This window comes from Cebus imitator, unplaced genomic scaffold (assembly GCF_001604975.1).
Source record: "Cebus imitator isolate Cc_AM_T3 unplaced genomic scaffold, Cebus_imitator-1.0 Scaffold317, whole genome shotgun sequence".
Classification (NCBI taxonomy): Eukaryota; Metazoa; Chordata; class Mammalia; order Primates; family Cebidae; genus Cebus; species Cebus imitator.
Window position 1 is genome coordinate 1704631 of NW_016107632.1, and position 10882 is coordinate 1715512.

General features: G+C 43.9%; 1 long non-coding RNA gene across 1 annotated transcript; it reads right to left on the reverse strand.

The window, feature by feature from the left end:
• Positions 1 to 3632: 3632 nt before the first annotated feature.
• LOC119467683 lies at positions 3633 to 7695 on the reverse strand. Its single transcript, XR_005196227.1, has 3 exons — positions 7548 to 7695; positions 6438 to 6440; positions 3633 to 3676 (listed from the first exon to the last, which is right to left on the reverse strand). It is a non-coding gene; the product is annotated as an uncharacterized LOC119467683 (long non-coding RNA).
• Positions 7696 to 10882: the final 3187 nt, after the last annotated feature.

Consider the following 10882-nt stretch of genomic DNA (forward strand, 5'->3'; position numbering starts at 1 on the left):
GGCTCGTGGTAGCATTACACCAACCACTGCCCCATCTTCACAAGTTTGTTTGTTTGTTTTGAAACAGAGTCTCGCTCTGTTGCCCAGGCTGGAGTGCAATGGTGCAATCTCGGCTCACTGCAGCCTCCGCCTCCCGGGTTCAAGCAATTCTCTTGCCACAGCCTCCCAAGTAGCTGGGATTGCAAGTGCCCGCCACCATGCCTGGCTAATTTTTTGTATTTGTAGTAGAGATAGGGTTTTGCCATGTTGGCCAGGCTGGTCTCGAACTTCTGACCTCAGGTGATCCACTTGCCTCAATCTCCCAAAATGCCTGGATTACAGGCATAAGCCACTATACCCGACTCTTCACAGGAAATATGTGTCTCTCTGTGTCCCCTCCTCTTATAAGGACACCAGTCATTAGATTTAAAATCTGCCCTTCCCCACCAAGGGAGCCATGGGCAGATCTCCCTTGCTCACAGTCTGTGCCTCTGTTTTCCCTCCTGCATACATGACCTTCCTGGTCCCTGGGCCCTAGGTGTCCTGGGAATATCCTGGGGCTGGCCAGGGCAGGAGAAAGGAGTTCACTTCCCTGACATGTTTTATGCTGGATTAACCCAGCGGATCTTTGGGGACTGCGAGGGCACGGACGCGGTGGAAGCTCACGTGGAAGAAGGCGAAGTGGGCGGGAGGGGAGAGCGAGCGTGTTTGTTTCAACCTTTTTCTCACGCCCAACCCAGCCATCCAGAGCCAAGGTCCCAGTCAAACCTGAGACCGCAGCGCCCCCTGGCGCTCGGCACAAGCCCGCACCGCTGCTCCCCGGCGCTAACGCAGCCAGGCGCGGCGGAGGTGGCTGTAAATGAGTTTAGCGTCAGCACAGTTACTTAAATTGTTTTAATTAATCACAGATTGAGCAGTAAACGAACCACTAAGTGGAGAGAGAGCGCGGGAGCGAGCGAGAAGGAGGCGAGGGGAGGAAGGCAGAGCCTAGGTGATGGATCGAAAAAGCACAGACAGCTTCCGAGGGGGGCAGAAGGAGGGGGTGCAGGCGCGGGCCGCAGAGCTGTGACCCCCACTCCTGGTGCCACACGTCGGGGCAGGGGGCGTTTTAGCCCCAATGGGGTTAGGAGGAGAGAAGAGCCTTGAGGCTAGGGGCTGCACTCTTCCTTGACAAAAAGGTTGGAAGGTTGGCTAAAGAGAAGACAACGTAGGAAGTGGGAGTAAACTTAGCAAAAAAAAATTATTATGTTTTACGTTCTGGGATACACGTGCAGAACGTGCAGGTTTGTTACATAGGTCTACACGTGTCATGGTGGTTTGCTGCACCTATCAACCTGTCATCTACATTAGTTATTTCTCCTAATGCTATCCTTTAGCCCTCTACTCCCCTGACAGGCCCCGTGGGTAATGTGCCCATCCCTGTGTCCATGTGTTCTCATTGTTCAGCACCCACTTATGAGCGAGAACATGCAGTGTTTGCTTTTCTATTGTGTTAGTTTGCTGAGAATGAGGGTTTCCAGCTTCATCCATGTCCCTGTAAAGGATATGAACTCATCCTTTTTATGGCTGCATAGTATTCCATGGTGTATATGTGCCACATTTTCTTCATCCAGTCTATCATTGATGAGCATTTGGGTTGAGTCCAAGTCTTCGCTATTGTAAATAGTGCTGCAGTAAACATACATGTGCATGTGTTTTTATAGTAAAATGATTTATAATCCTTTGAGTATATACCCAGTAATGGGATTGCTGGGTCAAATGGTATTTCTGGGTCTAGATCCTTGAAGAATTGCCGAATTGCCACACTGTCTTCCACCATGGTTGAACTAAATTACACTCCCACCAACAGTGTAAGTGTTCCTATTTTTCCACATCATCTCCAGCATCTGTTGTTTCTTGACTTTTTAATGATCGCCATTTTAACTGGCATGAGATGGTATCTCATAGTGGTTTTGATTTGCATTTCTCTAATGACCAGTGATGATGAGCTTTTTTTCATGGGTTGGCCACATAAATGTTTCCTTTTGAGAAGTATCTGTTCAAATCCTTTGCCCACTTTTTGATGGGTTGGTTTTTTCTTTTAAATTTGTTTAAATTCCTTATAGATTCTGGATATTAGCCTTTTGTCAGATGGAGAGACTGCAAAAATTTTCTCCCATTCTGTAGGTTGCCTGTTCACTCTAACGATTGTTTCTTTTGCTGTGCAGAAGCTCTTTAATTTAATTAGATCCCATTTGTCTATTTTGGCTTTTGGTGCCATTGCTTTTGGTGTTTTAGTCATGAAGTCTTTGCCCATGCCTATGTCCTGAATGGTATTGCCTAGGTTTTGTTCTAGGGTTTTTATGGTTTTAGGTCTACATTTAAGTCTTTAATCCATCTTGAGTTAATTTTTGTACAAGGTATAAGGAATGGGGTCTAGTTTCAGTTTTCTGCATATGGCAACACCATTTCCCAACACCATTTATTAAATAGAGAATCCTTTCCCCATTGCTTGTTTTTGTCATATTTGTCAAAGATCAGTTGGTTGTAGATGTGTGGCATTATTTCTGAGGCCTGTCTTCTGTTCCATTGGTCTAAAACTGTTTTGGTACCGGTACCAGTACCATGCTGTTTTGGTTACTGTAGCCTTGTAGTATAGTTTGGAGTCAGGCAGCGTGATGCCTCCAGCTTTGTTCTTTTTGCTTAGAATTGTCTTGGCTATGCGGGCTCTTTTTTTGTTCCATATGAAATTTAAAGTAGTTTTTTCCAATTCTATGAAGAAAGTCAATGGTAGCTTGATGGGCATAGCATTGAATCTATAAATTACGTTGGGCAGCATGGCCATTTTCACAATACTGATTCTTCCTATCCATGAGCATGGAATGTCTTCCATTTGTTTGTGACCTCTTTTATTTCCTTGAGCAGTGGTTTGTAGTTCTCCTTGAAAAGGTCCTTTCACATCCCTTGTAAGTTGTATTCCTAGGTATTTTATTCTCTTTGTAGCAATTGTGAATGAGAATTCATTTATGATTTGGCTGTTTGTCTATTATTGGTGTTTATTGGGAATGCTTGGGATTTTTGCACACTGATTTTGTATCCTGAGACTTTGCTGAAGTTGCTTATCAGCTTAAGGAGATTTTGGGCTGAGATGATGGGTTTTCTAAATATACAATCATGTCATCTGCAAACAGAGACAACTTAATTTCCTCTCTTCCTGTTTGAATATCTGTTATTTCTTTTTCTTGCCTGATTGCCCTGGCCAGAACTTCCAATACTATGTTGAACAGGACTGGTGAGGGAGGGCATCCTTGTCTTGTGCCTATTTTCAAAGTAAATGCTTCCAGCTTTTGCCCATTCAATATGATATTGGCTGTGGTTTTGTCATAAATAGCTCTTATTATTTTGAGATAGGTTCCATTGATACTTAGTTTATTTAGGGTTTTTAGCATGAAGCAGTGTTGAATTTTATCAAAGGCCTTTTCTGCATCTATTGAGATAATCATATGGTTTTTGTCATTGATTCTGTTTATGTGATTAATTACTTTCATTGATTTGTGTGTGTTGAACCAGCCTTGCATCCCAGGGATAAAGCTGACTTGATCATGGTGGATAAGCTTTCTGATCTGCTGTTGGATTTGGTTTGCCAGTATTTTATTGAGGATTTTTGCATCGATGTGCATCAGGGATATTGGCCTGAAATTTTCTTTTTTAGTTGTGTCTCTGCAAGGTTTTGGTGTCCGGATGATGCTGGCCTTATAAAATGAGTTAGGGAGGAGTCCCTCTTTTTCTATTGTTTGGAATAGTTTCAGAAGGAATGGTACCAGCTCCTCTTTATACCTCTGATAGAATTCAGCTGTGACTCTATCTGGTCCTGGCCTTTTTTTGGTTGGTAGGCTATTAATTACTGCTTCAATTTCAGAACTTGTTATTGGTCAATTCAGGGATTTGACTTCTTCCTGGTTTAGTCTTGAGAGGGTGCATGTGTCCAAAAATTTATTGATTTCTTCTAGATTTTCTAGTTTATTTGCATAGAGGTATTTATAGTATTCTCTGGTGGTAGTTTTATTTCTGTGAAATCAGTGGTGATATCCCTTTATCATTTTTTATTGTGTCTATTTGATTCTTCTCTCTTTTCTTCTTTGTTAGTCTGGCTAGCAGCCTATCTATTTTGTTAAACTTTTCAAAAAAACAGCTCCTGGATTCATTCATTCATTCATTCATTTTGAGACGGAGTCTTGCTCTGTTGCCAGGCTGGGGTGCTATGGCACAGTCTCATCTCACTGCAACTTCCGCCTCCCAGGTTCAAGCAATTCTCCTGCCTCAGCCTTCCAAGTAGCTGGGACTATAGGCACGTGCCACCACACCCACACCTGGCTAATTTTTTTGTATTTTTTAGTAGAGACAGGGTTTCACCATGTTGGCCAGGCTTGTTTCGAACTCCTGACCAGGGTCTGCCTACCTCAGCCTCCCAAAGTGCTGGGATTACAGGTGTGAGCCACCATGCCCAGCTGGATTCATTAATATTTTGAAGGGTTTCTTGTGTCTCCTTCTTCAGTTCTGTTCTGATCTTAGTTGTTTCTTGTCTTCTGCTAATTTTTGAATTTGTTTGCTTTTGCTTCACTAGTGCTTTTAAGTGCTATGTTAGGGTGTCAATTTTAGATCCTTCCTGCTTTCTCCTGTGGGCATTTAGTGCTATACATTTCCCTCTAAATACTGCTTTAAATGTGTCCCAGAGATTCTGGTACATGATGTCTTTGTTCCCATTGGTTTCAAAGAACTTATTTATTTCTGTCTTAATTTCATAATTTATCCAGTAATCATTCAGGAGCGGGTAGTTCAGTTTCCATGTAGTTGTGTGGTTTTGAGTGAGTTTCTTAATCCTGAGTTCTAATTTGATTGCACTGTGGTCTGAGAGAATGTTATGATTTCTGTTCTTTTGGTGGCATTTGGTGAGGAGTGTTTTACTTCCAATTATGTGGTCAATTTTAGAATAAGTGATATGTGGCGCTAAGAAGAGTTGTATATTCTGTGGATTTGGGGTGGAGGGTTCTGTAGATGTCTATTAGGTCCACTAGGTCCAGAGCTCAGTTCAAGTCCTGACTGTCCTTGTTAGTTTTCTGTCTTGTGTTCTGTCTGATATTGACAGTGGGGTGTTAAAATCTCCCACTATTATTGTGTGGTAGTCTAAGTCTCTTTGTAGGTCTCTAAGAACTTGCTTTATGAATCTGGGTGCTCCTGTATTGGGTGCATATTTATTTAGGATAGTTGGCTCTCCTTGTTGTATTGATCCCTTTACCATTATGCAGTGCCTTTCTTTGTCTTCTTTAATCTTTGATGGTTTATACTATGTTTTATCAGAGACTAAGGATTACAACCCCTGCTTTTTTTGCTTTCCATTTTGCTTGGTAAATATTCCTCCATTCCTTTATTTTGAGCCTATGTGTGTCTTTCCACATGAGATGGGTCTCCTGAATACAGCACACTGATGGGTCTTGACTCTTTATTCTATTTTCCAGTCTGTGTCTTTTGATTGGGGCATTTAGCCTGTTTGTTTACATTTAATGTTAATATTGTTACATGTGAATTTGATCCTATCATGATGCTACCTGGTTATTTTGCATGTTAGTTGATGCCATTTCTTCATAGTGTTGATGGTCTTTACCGTTTGGTATGTTTTTCCAGGGCTGGTACTGGATTTTCCTTTTCATATTTAGTGCTTCTTTCAGGAGTTCTTGTAAGGCAGGCCTGGTGGTGACAAAATCTCTCAGCATTTGCTTGTCGGTAAAGGATTTTATTTCTCCTTTGATTATGAAGCTTAGTTTGGCTGGATATGAAATGCTGGGTTGAAAATTCCTTTCTTTAAGAATATTGGATATTGGCCCCCATTCTCTTCTGGCTTGTAGAGTTTCTGCAGAGAGATCCACTATTAGTCTGATGGGCATCCCTTTGCGGGTAACCCAACCTTTCTCTCTGGCTGCCCTTAACATTTTTTACTTCATTTCAACCTTGGTGAATCTAACAATTATGTGTCTTAGGGTTGCTCGTCTCGAGGAGTATCTTTTGGTGTTCTCTGTATTTACTGAATTTGAGTGTTGGCTTGTCTTGCGAGGTTGGGTAAGTTCTCCTGGATAATATCCTGAAGAGAGTTATCCAGCTCGGTTCCATTCTCCCTGTCACTTTCAGGTACACCAATCAAACATAGGTTTGGTATTTTCACATAGCCCCATATTTCTTGGAGGCTTTGTTCATTACTTTTCATTCTTTTTTTCTCTAATCTTGTCTTCATCCTTCATTTCATTAAGTTGATCTTCAATCGCTGATATCCTTTCTTCTGCTTGAGTGATTCAGCTATTGATATTTGTGTATGCTTCACAAAGTGCTCATGCTGTGTTTTTCAGTCCCATCAGGTCATTTATGTTCTTCTCTAAACTGGTTATTCTAGTTAGCCATTCCTCTAACCTTTTTTCAAGGTTCTTAACTTCCTTGCATTGGGTCAGAACATGCTCCTTTAGCATTGAAGAGTTGGTTATTACCCACTTTCTGAAGCCTACTTCTGTCAATTCTTCAAAGTCATTCTCCATCCTTTGCTGGCGAGGAGTTGTGATCCTTTGAAGGAGAAGAGATGTGCTGGTTTTTGGAATTTTCAGCCGTTTTGCGCTGGGTTTTCCTCATCTTCATGGATTTATCTCCCTTTGTTCTTTGATGTTGGTGACATTCGGATGGGGTTTTTTGTGTGCACGTCCTTGTTATTGATGTTGAAGCTGTTCCTTTCTTTTTGTTAGTTTTCCTTCTAAAAGGCCCTTCTTCTGCAGGTCTGCTGGAGTTTGCTGGAGGTCCACACGAGACCCTGTTGGCCTGGGTATCACCAGCAGAGGCTGCAGAACAGCAAAGATTACTGCCTGTTCCTTCCTCTGGAAGCTTCGTCCCTGAGGGGCACCCACCAGATGCCAGCCAGAGCTCTCCTGTATAAGGTGTCTGTTGACCCCTGCTGGGAGGTGTCTCCCAGTCAGGAGGCACAGGGATCAGGGACCCGCTTGAGGAGGCAGTCTGTCCCTTAGCAGAGCTCGAGCACTGTGCTGGGAGATCCACTGCTCTCTTCAGAAATGGCAGGCAGGCAGAACGTTTTAAGTTTGCTGAAGCTGTGCCTATAGCCACCCCTTCCCCCAGGTGCTCTGTCCCAGGGAGACAGGAGTTTTATCTGTAAGCCCCTGACTGGGGCTGCTATTTTTCTTTCAGAGATGCCCTGCCCAGACAGGAGGAATCTAGAAAGGCAGTCTGGCTACAGGGGCTTTACTGAGCTGCAGGGGGGTTCCCCCAGTTCGAACTTTCCAGTGGCTTTGTTTAACTGTGAGGGGAAAACCACCTATTCAAGCCTCAGTAATGGTGGACATCCCTCCCGCTGCCAAGCTCAAGTGTCCCAGGTTAACTTCAGACTGCTGTGCTGGCAGTGATAATTTCAAGCCAGTGGATCTTAGCTTGCTGGGCTCCATGGGGGTAGGATCCACTGAGCTAGACCACCTGGCTCTCTGGCTTCAGGCCCCTTTCCAGGGGAGTGAACGGTTCTTTTTCACTGGCATTCCAGGTGCCACTGGGGCATTAAAAAGCACTCCTACAGCTAGTTTGGTGTCTGCCCAAAAGGCTGCCCGATTTTGTGCTTGAAACCCAGGGCCCTGGTGGTGTAGGCACCCGAGGGAATCTCCTGGTCTGCAAGTTGTGAATACCATGGAAAAGGTGTAGTATCTGGATCAGAGTGCACCGTTCCTCATGGCAGTCCCTCACAGCTTCCCTTGGCTAGGGAAGGGAGTTCCCCGACCCCTTGCACTTCCTGAGAGGTGACACCCGACCCTGCTTCAGCTTGCCCTCCATGGGCTGTAGCCACTGTCTAACCAGTGCCAGTGAGATGAACCAGGTACCTCAGTTAGAAATGCAGAAATCACCCATCTTCTGCGCTGATCACACTGGGAGCCACAGACCAAAGCTGTTCCTATTTAGCCATCTTGCCAGCCAGCAACTTAGTAAAATTTTAACACGTGCCTTGAATTGTGTTCAGCACTTTTACACTTATTTCTATATCTTTAAAACGCAGTTTGAAACACCAAGCATCCTCCCAGCAATGTCAGGAGCTCACTTTGCGACGTCAAACCATACAACGCTCCTTGGCCTCTCTGTCTGCAGAGTGGGCACAGACACCTATAACTAATTGAAAGAGATAACATCTAAGAAAGCTCCCAGATCCAGGATTCTTTTCTCTTGAGCAAGATATTTCAATGACTCTTCTGGGCTTGACTTCCTCATCTGTAAAACAGGTTTACCACCTTTCATTGAATTCAACATAGGATTCGACAAACATCAACCCAAAGGCCCATTTTTGCACAGCCCACACACTAAGAATATTTCCTCACATTTTTAAATGGTTAAAAAAAAATCAAAAGAAGAATAATATCTCACATGGCATGTGAAAATTATGAAATTAAAATTCCATAAATAAAATGTTACTAGAACATAGCCACGCTTATTTATTCAGACAATATCTATGGTTACACAGCAGCACAGTTAAGTAGTTGTAACAGAGGCTGGATGGCCTGGGAAGCCTTAAATATTTACTATTTGGCCTTTTATATAAAAAGATTGCCAACCCTTGATTTCATCTATCATCATTTGTAAGATGCATGATTTTTATAGACAACTAAAGCAAAAAAAAAAAAAAAAACCCTGCCAAATTAAGCTAGACCCCAATGCTTTCATAATACTTAGATTCTTTAAAATTTAGATTTATAAAAGTTATTTTAGATTCTTTAAATACAGAGCCGCATCACCTATCTCACTTGTGAATACATAAAAAGAAAAATACATGCAAAATAATTAGGTTAAGATATTCCTTAAGCATCTTCCTATTCAACAACTAAATCTTCGGCATCACTTTTTGATTCAAAATCACGTTTGTCCTTGTTTTAAACACAATGCTGTCCTCAGCGCCTCTGTGTCACACTGCTTAAAAGAATGCTTCGCTATTGTCTTAGGATTTTCTTCCCAGCTGCTCGCACCTGTGCTGGAAGTTCTGATTTTAATCCACGTGCTGGGACAACTACCTTATGACTTGCTGCCAGGCCAGGGGCGACGTTAACAAATATCCCAATTTCAGAGATGTTTAACTGTGGAGGGGAAACGACACGAATAATAAACTTTTTCAAAATTAAAACCATCCTCTTCTGGCTCCCAAGCAGCAAAGAACAAAACAGATCAAAGTTCTGTCCTCAAGGAGCTGCGATGGTTTAAGAAGATAATAAAAAGTATATATATAAGGGTTGGATCAGTGGGTAACGAGTGGGTGGTGAATGTATTTAAGTAAAATAAGCAGAGTGGGAGAAGGAGGAGAAAGAGGAAGAGAAGGAGAGGAGAAGAATGAAGGACAGAGAGGAGGATGGAGGAGGAAGGAGAGAGAGGTGGGGAGAGGAGGGGAGAGGAGGAGAAGGAGAAACAGAAGAAGAAGAAAATGAGGGGAAGTGCTATTGAGATGGGGTACTATCAACCAAAAACAAATCAGAGAAAAAATATCTGCAGATATGTCGCAATTATAAGGGAATTAGAAAAGAAAATTCTAACCCCCCATATACAGCTATGACCAGCCGCATATGCATCTGAAGAGAGAAACTTTTATTGGCAGAAGGAGACATTCACATAAGCTGCTGGGAAACAGTTCACTGGTGTCAGAGGCTCGAAGGTGTTGGGGTCAGTTCATTGGTAGAGGTGCTGTTACTGTCAGGTTCTTTCCAGAGCATCTTATCTAAATTCACTGTCCTGACCCAGGGCTGTGGTTTCTGATGGCTGTTGTGTAGGGGGTTCATCCTGGTGTTCTGTCGGGCTGTGAAAGCCCAGGTGAAGAGTGTTTCCTGGGGCTCTAAGTGTCCATGGTCCTCATTCACTCTGGGTGGCTGTGTCGAGGCAAAAGAGAGATGGTTCCTTGGGCCCGAGGACCTCAGTGGGCAGCCTCGGCAGCTCCTGCCTCTGTCTAATGAGAATGAAGACAGACAGGTCCCAGGATGCAGCAGGCGGCTGCTGGACTCCACACCTGTCTCTGGAGATAATTACATTCCCTGTGTGAAGCAGGTTGGGTCAGGGTTTCCATCACTTGCAGCCAAAAGCATCCTAAGTGAATCACAAAGAGGGTGTGCTGGGCACAGGGTCCAGGGCAGAACAGCCGAGAATGTAGGGAAGCCAAGATTTGGACAATTGAACCTCAAAAGAGGCCCAGGAGCCAGGCTCTCACCACCAGCACGACCTTGACGATCCCAAGTCAGGCAGCCCTCACGGAAGGAGGGCAGGGCCCTGTATGAGTGCAGAGCAAGGACTCAGGACCTCAGGCCGTTTCCTAGTGTGCAATGTGACAAGGGTACCAGCCAGAGAGCACAGACACCCACATGGAGCCTGAGCCCCTGCACATACTAGCTGTGTCCCCTTAGACAAACCCACACCTCTCTCTAAATCAGTTCCCTTCTCTGCCACATATGGATGGTAAAAGGACCTGCCTCTAGGGTTACCACATGGACAGATGAGATCATCCTTGCCAGGTGCTTTGCACAAGGCTTGGCCACGTTGAGTAGGTGACAACTATGAATGCGACTCAGCCTTGTCTGTTCCCCTGAACACAGAGTGTTCCCACACTCTGTCTGTCTGACTTTCAGATGCAAGCTGGGGTGCCCTCTCCTCCAGGTAGCCTTCCCAGCTGTCCTCCCACTCCAAATCTAGGAAGATGTCTTCTCTGTGCTTCCATCTACTGTGCTTTTAAAATCTGCCTCTCCAACACCTGTTACAGTACGTGGCACGTGGTATGTACTCAACAGTTGTTGAATAAACAAAGTGAGAAAGCGGGCTCTGGGTTCCAGGAACAAGGCAGAGGCTTATTTATCAAAACTGAGGACCAAAG